A 7,042-nucleotide genomic window follows, 5' to 3' on the forward strand; every position below is an offset into this window, starting at 1 on the left:
TGAATAATGGCTTATTCGAGTAGGCGTAAATGTAAGAACAGTCCTGACATCTTCTGTTGTATATGTGGTTGTTACACACTTCAACATCAAAGGTGCAATATTTCATTATTTGTGACCCGTGCATATATTGCCTATTTTCAAGTTCCCCTTGGCGATCAAGGTAAGAATTCGGCTCCTCATATTGTGTGTCAGGCACAACACCATTTGTTAAAGAGACTGTCTTTACTCCACTGTATGCTCTTCCCTCCTTTGTCAAATATCAATTGTCCATATAGGTGTGGGTTTTTTTCTGGGTTCTCTGTTCTGCTCCATTGATCTACATGCCTGTTCTTATGCCAGTACCAGGCTGTTTTGAGTACAATGGCCTTGTAATATAACTTGATATCAGGAAGTGTCATACCTCCCACTTTATTCTTCATTTTCAAGACTGCTGAGGCTATTTGTGTTCTTTTTTGGTTCCATATAAATTTTTGGAGTATTTGTTCTATATATTTGAAGTATGACATTGGTATTTTAATAGGAATTGCATTGAATTTATAGATTGCTTTGGATAATAGAGACATTTTAATGATGTTTATTCTTCCTATCCATGAACATGGAATATGCTTCCACTTGTTTGTATCTTCCTTGATTTCTTTTATCAAGGTTTTATAATTTTCTGAGTACAAGTCCTTTACCTCTTTGGTTAAATTTACTCCTAGGTACTTTATTTTTTCTGTTGCAATAGTGAAGGAGACTGTTTCTTTAATTTCTCTTTCAGACAGCTTGTTGTTTTTTATTTTAAATATTATTTATTCATTTTAGAGGTAGGAGACAGATAGATGGGAGAAAGGAGCAGAAAGTATCAACTCCCGTATTCTGCCTTGATTAGGTAAGCCCAGGGTTTCAAACCAGCAACCTCAGCATTCCAGGTAGACACTTTACCCAACAGACAGCTTATTGTTGGTGTATAAAAATGCCACTGATTTTTTAATATTAATTTTATATCCTGCCACCTTGCCAAATTCATTTATCAGGTCTAGTAGTTTTTGGGCTGAGTCTGTAGGGTTTTCTATGTACAGTATCATGTCATCAACAAATAATGATAGTTTACTTCTTCTTTTCCAATTTTGATGCCTTTTATTTATACTTCTTTTCTAATTGCTATGGCTAGGACTTCCAGAACTATGTTGAATAAGAGTGGTGAAAGGGGCCATACCTGCCTTGTTCCTGATCTTAAGGGGATTGCTTTTAATTTTTGCCCATTGAGTATGATGTTGGCTGTGGGTTTGTCATAGATGGCCTCTGATGTTGAGGTATGTTCCCTGTATTCCCACTTTGCTGAGAGTTTTGATCATGAATGGGTGTTGTATTTTATCAAATACTCTTTCTGCATCTATTGATATAATCGTGTGATTTTTCTCCTTCCTTTTGTTTATGTGAAGAATCACATTGATTGATTTGTGAATATTGTACCAGCCTTGCCTCTCCAGAATAAATCCCACTTGATGTATGATTTGTTTCATGTATTGCTGGATCCGGCTTGCTAATATTTTGTTGAGGATTTTAGCATCTAAATTCATCAGGGATATTGGCCTATAATTTTCTTTCTTTGTATTGTCTTTGCCTGGTTTTGGAATCAGAATTATGCTCGCTTCATATAAGGAGTTTGGAAGTCTTCCTTCCTCTTGAATTTTTTGAAGTAGCTTGAGAAGGATAGGAGTTAGTTCTTCTTAGAATGGTTGGTAAAATTAGTGTGTGAAGTCATCTGGTCCAGGACCTTTGTTTGCTGGAAGGTTTTTTTTTTTTTTTTTTTTTTTTTTTCAGAGACAGAACGAGAGTCAGAGAGAGGGATAGACAGACAGGAACGGAGAGAGATGAGAAGCATCAATCATCAGTTTTTCGTTGTGACACTTTAGTTGTTCATTGATTGCTTTCTTATATGTACCTTGACCATGAGGCTACAGCAGACCAAGTAACCCCTTGCTTGAGCCAGTAACCTTGGGTCCAAGCTGGTCAGCTTTTGCTCAAACCAGATGAGCCCACGCTCAAACTGGCGACCTCAGGGTCTGGAACCTGGGTCCTCTCCATCCCAGTCTGACGCTCTATCCATTGCTCCACCGCCCGGTCAGGCTTTGGAAGATTTTTTGATAACTGTTTCAATTTCATTTGTTGTAATCAGTCTGTTTAGGTTTTTTGATTTTTTTCAGATTGATTTTTGGAAGATTATATGTTTCTAGGAATTTATCCATTTCACCTAGGTGGTCCAATTTTTTGACATAGAAATCTTCATAGTATGTTCTTACAATCCTTTGTATTTCTGTGATGTCAGTTGTTACTTCTCCACTTTCATTTCTAATTTTATTTATTTGAGTCTTCTCTCTCTTTTTTTTTATCTTGATGGGTCTGGTTAAAGGTTCATCAATCTTGTTTACCTTTTGAAAAAAACAGCTCTTGGTTTCATTGATCTTCTCTATTTTTTTTTAGCCTCTATGTAATTTATTTCAGCTCCAATCTTTATTATTTCCTTCCTTCTACTTCCTCTGTATTTTATTTGTTGTTCTTTTTCTAGTTCTTTAAATGCAGGATTAAGTTTTTTATTTAAGCTTTTTTTGCTTCTTACGGTATACCTGTAATACTATGAACTTCCCTTTCAGGACTGCTTTTGCTGTGTCCCATAAATTTTGAGTTCTTGTATGTTCATTTTCATCTGTTTCAAGGAAATTTTAGATTTCTTCCTTGATCTTGTCAACCCATTCGTGATTTAATAACATGCTATTTAGCCTCCAAGTGTTTGAATGTCTTTCAGTTTTTCTATTGTAGTTGATTTCTAGTTTCATGCCATTGTGATCAGAGAAGATGCTTGATATGATTTCAATCTTCTTAAATTTATTGAGACTCATTTTGTGTCCTAACATGTGGTCTATTGTAGAGAATGTACCATGACCACTTGAAAAGAATGTATATTCTGCTTTTATGGGGTAAAAGATTCTGAAGGTATCTATTAAATCCAGTTGATTTAATTTGTCATTAAGACCACTGTTTCTTTGTTAATTTTCTTTTTACAGGGACAGAAAGAGAGTCAGAGAGAGGGATAGATAGGGACAGATAGACAGGAACAGAGAGAGATGAGAAGCATAAATCATCAGTTTTTCGTTGTGACACCTTAGTTGTTCATTGATTGCTTTCTCATATGTGCCTTGACCGCGGGCCTTTAGCAGACCGAGTAACAGCTTGCTCGAGCCAGTGACCTTGGGTCCAAGCTGGTGAACTTTTTTCTTCTCAAGCCAGATGAGCCCACGCTAAAACTGGCGACCTTGGGGTCTCGAACCTGGGTCCTCCGCATCCCAGTCCGACGCTCTATCCACTGCGCCATTGGATAATTTTCTGTCTGGAGGATCTATCCATTGATGTTAGTGGGGTATTAAAATCCCCTACTATTATCATATTGCTGTTGATCTCGCCCTTTACGTCCATCAAAATCTGCTTTCTTTAATTAGATGCTCCTATATTAGGCACATAGATATTTACAATGGTTATATCCTCCTGTTGGATTGCTCCCTTTGTCATTTTGTAGTGACCTTCTTATCCCTTACTATAGCCATTGTTTTAAAGTCTATTTTGTCAGATATAAGTATTGTTACCCCAGCTTTTTTTTCATTTCCATTTGCATGAAATACTTTTTTTCCATCCCTTCACTTTCAGTCTATGTATATCTTTTGTTCTGAGGTATGTCTCCTGTAGACAGCATATGTACGGGTCCTGTTTTCTTATCCACGCAGCTACTCTATGTCTTTTGATTGGAGCATTTAATCCATTTACATTTATGGTTATTATTGATATGTTGTTGTTTATTGACATTTTATTCTTTAAATCTACAATCCTCTTTTTCTTAATTTTTTTTTCCTTTGCTCTTTTTACAGCAGGCCCCTTAACATTTCTTGCAGTACTGGTTTGGTTGTAATGAATTCCTTGAGGGTTTTTTTTTTTTTTTTTTGGTCTGGAAAGCTCTTTATTTCTCCTTCAATTTTAAACGATAGCCTTGCTAGATAAAGAAGTCTTGGTTGTAGGTTCTTGTTTTGCATCATTTTGAATATTTCTTGCCAATCCCTTCTGGCCTCAAGTGTTTCTTTTGAGAAGTCAGATGTTATCCTTATGGGGGCTCCTCTGTAGGTGATTAACTGCTTTTCTCTTGCAGCTTTTTGTATTCTTTTTTTGTGTCTTAATTTTGACACTTTAATTATGATGTATCTTGCTGTAGGCCTCTTTGAATTCCTCTTTAATGGGACTCACTGTGCTCCTTGAACTTGTGTGACTTTTTACTTCATCAATTTAGGGAATTTTTCAGGTATGATTTCTTCAAACAGATTCTCTATCCCTTGTTCTTTCTCTTCTCCTTCAGGAACCCCTATGATTTGGATGTTGTTTCTCTTCATGTGATCACAGAGTTCTCTTAGAGTTTCCTCAGACTTTTTGAGCCTTTTTTCTTTTTCTTTTTCTTTTTGTGGCAGATACAGAGTCAGAGAGAGGAACAGATAGGGACAGACAGACAGGAAGGGAGAGAGATGAGAAACATAAATTTTTCATTGCAGTTCCTTAGTTGTTCACTGATCGATTTCTCATATGTACCTTGACTGTAGGGCTACAGCAGACCAAGTGACCCCTTGCTCAAGCCAGTGACCTTGGGTCCAAGCTGGTAAGCTTTGCTCAAACCCGATGAGCCCGTGCTCAAGCTGGTGACCTCGAGGTCTTGAACCTGGGTCCTCCACATCCCAGTCTGACACTCTATTCACTGCACCACCTCCTGGTCAGGAGCCTCTTTTCTTCTTGCTGCCCTACTCCATGCTTTGTTTATCTTGTCCTCTAAATCTCTGATTCAATACTCTGCTTCATCTAGCCTGCTGTTAATTCCTTCTAGTGTAGTCTTCATTTTTATATTGTATTTGTCATTTCTGACTGGTTCTTTTTTAGGATTTCAATGTATTTTTGATACTTTCTATCTCTTTATTTATGTGCTCATTATGTCCATTTATTGTTGCTTTAAGATCCTTGAGCATCCTAAAAATCATTGTTTTAATCTGTGCATTTGGTATTTTGGTTACTTCCATCTCATTCAGTTCTTTTTCTGAGGATTTCTTTTGTTGATTCATTTGGGTCATACTTCTGTGCCCATTTTATCTGTGTATTAGGTAGCACTGTCTGACTTTGAAATTTTTGTGGTGTCTTTATAAAGATAGGCTCGGTGGTACTGTCCTCAAGTCCACTTGTTTTCCTTGTTCTAGGCATGCTTCTTGAGGGTACTATTTTCCCTTTTGTTGTATGTGAGTATTAGATGCAGTTGGTCCTTTCATGGGTATGGTTATCACTTCAGGCTGGCTGGCTTTAAGGGTTAACCTTGATCATATGTATTACCCATTGTTCAATGTCCTGTTGGACATATTTATTTTCTACAGTATCTGGTGCCTGCTAGACTCCTTTGTGCACGCTGCTTGTGTAGGTAGCTGTATATAAGGTTGGTGTTGTTTGCCACCCACTTCCAGTAGTATTGTCTCTGATTCTTCTTGGGATGGTGTCAGCAGTTGTTTGTAACCTGCTGTGGGCTACCTGTGTGCAGCTACTGCACTTTCTGCTATTTGTGTCTGCGTTTTCTGTCCCTCAGTACTGTGGGAGGGGCCAACCTTTTTTTATAAATATCAGATTCCTCCTGCTTAATGATGACAGAAGCTCTGTAAAAGCCCCAAGCTCTGTAAGATTTGTCTCCACTTTTCAGCTGCTCCTCCTCCTCTTGCAGCTGCCTGGTCTTCTCACAAAGTCTCCTGTAGAAAGACTGTCGTGTAGGCTCAGATTGGCCTCCCCCACCCAACCCCTCTACAGGTTGCACACTTGGTAGGTTAGGGCAGTTGAGGTGAATATAACATTTGTGGGACCTCTTACTTCAGGGGTCTCTTGATCAGGAGTTCAGTACTGGGAATGTGGCCCCTATTCCAGAGCTTAATCCCTCAGCCACTGCTGGATACTCAAATTTTATTTCTTCCGAACAAGGTGAGCAGCAGATTCAGACCGAGTGTGGCCGACAGTCCCCTCTGCAGAAGTTATTTCAGCTGTTGAGACCTTGGTTCTCAGGGAGGAAGCCTGAGAGAGTCCTCTCCTGGGGCTGATTGTGTCCCCCTCCTGAAGGTGACTCAGCCCCTTGACCAGATGCATCAATAGACTCACAGGGACTCACACTTTAACTGTTTATGTTCCAAGCCTCTGTCTCTCCCTCCTGTGGAGTCTAGCTTAGCTAGACAGAATATCCAGTGCCCAGGCTGGCTGACTATAAAGCTCCACCCTATCCAATGCACATGAGCTGCTCTGCTGGTGGTGATCACAGAGACTTGAACTCGCCTCAGCTGGGCCAGTTGTGAGGTGCTTTTCCTCAGGATATCACTCTAGCAAGGGTCCTGAACCAATGCTTTCTGTAGCTGGCACTTGGATGTGCCAGCCCTGGGCCTCCCTAGCAGAAGCCCAGTGTAGACCAGTGGGAGACACTGACCTTGACTGGCCCTCAGCAACCTTCTTGGAGTTACAAACAATTTAGAGTTTTTGGCCGCCTCTGCTGGGCCCAGGTGTACATGGAAATACCAAACTCCACACCTAGGCTGGCTTTTATCTACTCTGGTCCTGGGGGAAAGTCTGCTCAAACAGCGAAGTTTCCCTGAGTCCTGCCTCTTGCAGGCTCTGTCTGCTTGTTGGGCCCAGCCACTGAAAAAGCCTCTGCTAGAATCTAGAGCCTGCGGCAATTCAGGGATTAGGAATGGTGATGGGTGGCTCCGCCCCTCACCCCCCCTTGTCAGTCTGTCCAGACTTTTGTCACAGATTTCAGTGGAGTGAGGCCTCAGGAGTGTGGTGGGTGTGGCCTCTGAGACCCAGAGGTGTGGTCTGCCTGCTCACAGTTTCAACTGAGTCTCCTGTGAGGTGGAAGCACCAATCATAGACTTGGGAGAGTGTGTGTGGGGGTACTCCAGACATAACACCAGAAAACTAAGTCATTGACACACCCCCTGCTTCCTGGCCTCTCAGA

Source organism: Saccopteryx bilineata, chromosome X (assembly GCF_036850765.1).
Source record: "Saccopteryx bilineata isolate mSacBil1 chromosome X, mSacBil1_pri_phased_curated, whole genome shotgun sequence".
NCBI classification, from domain to species: domain Eukaryota; kingdom Metazoa; phylum Chordata; class Mammalia; order Chiroptera; family Emballonuridae; genus Saccopteryx; species Saccopteryx bilineata.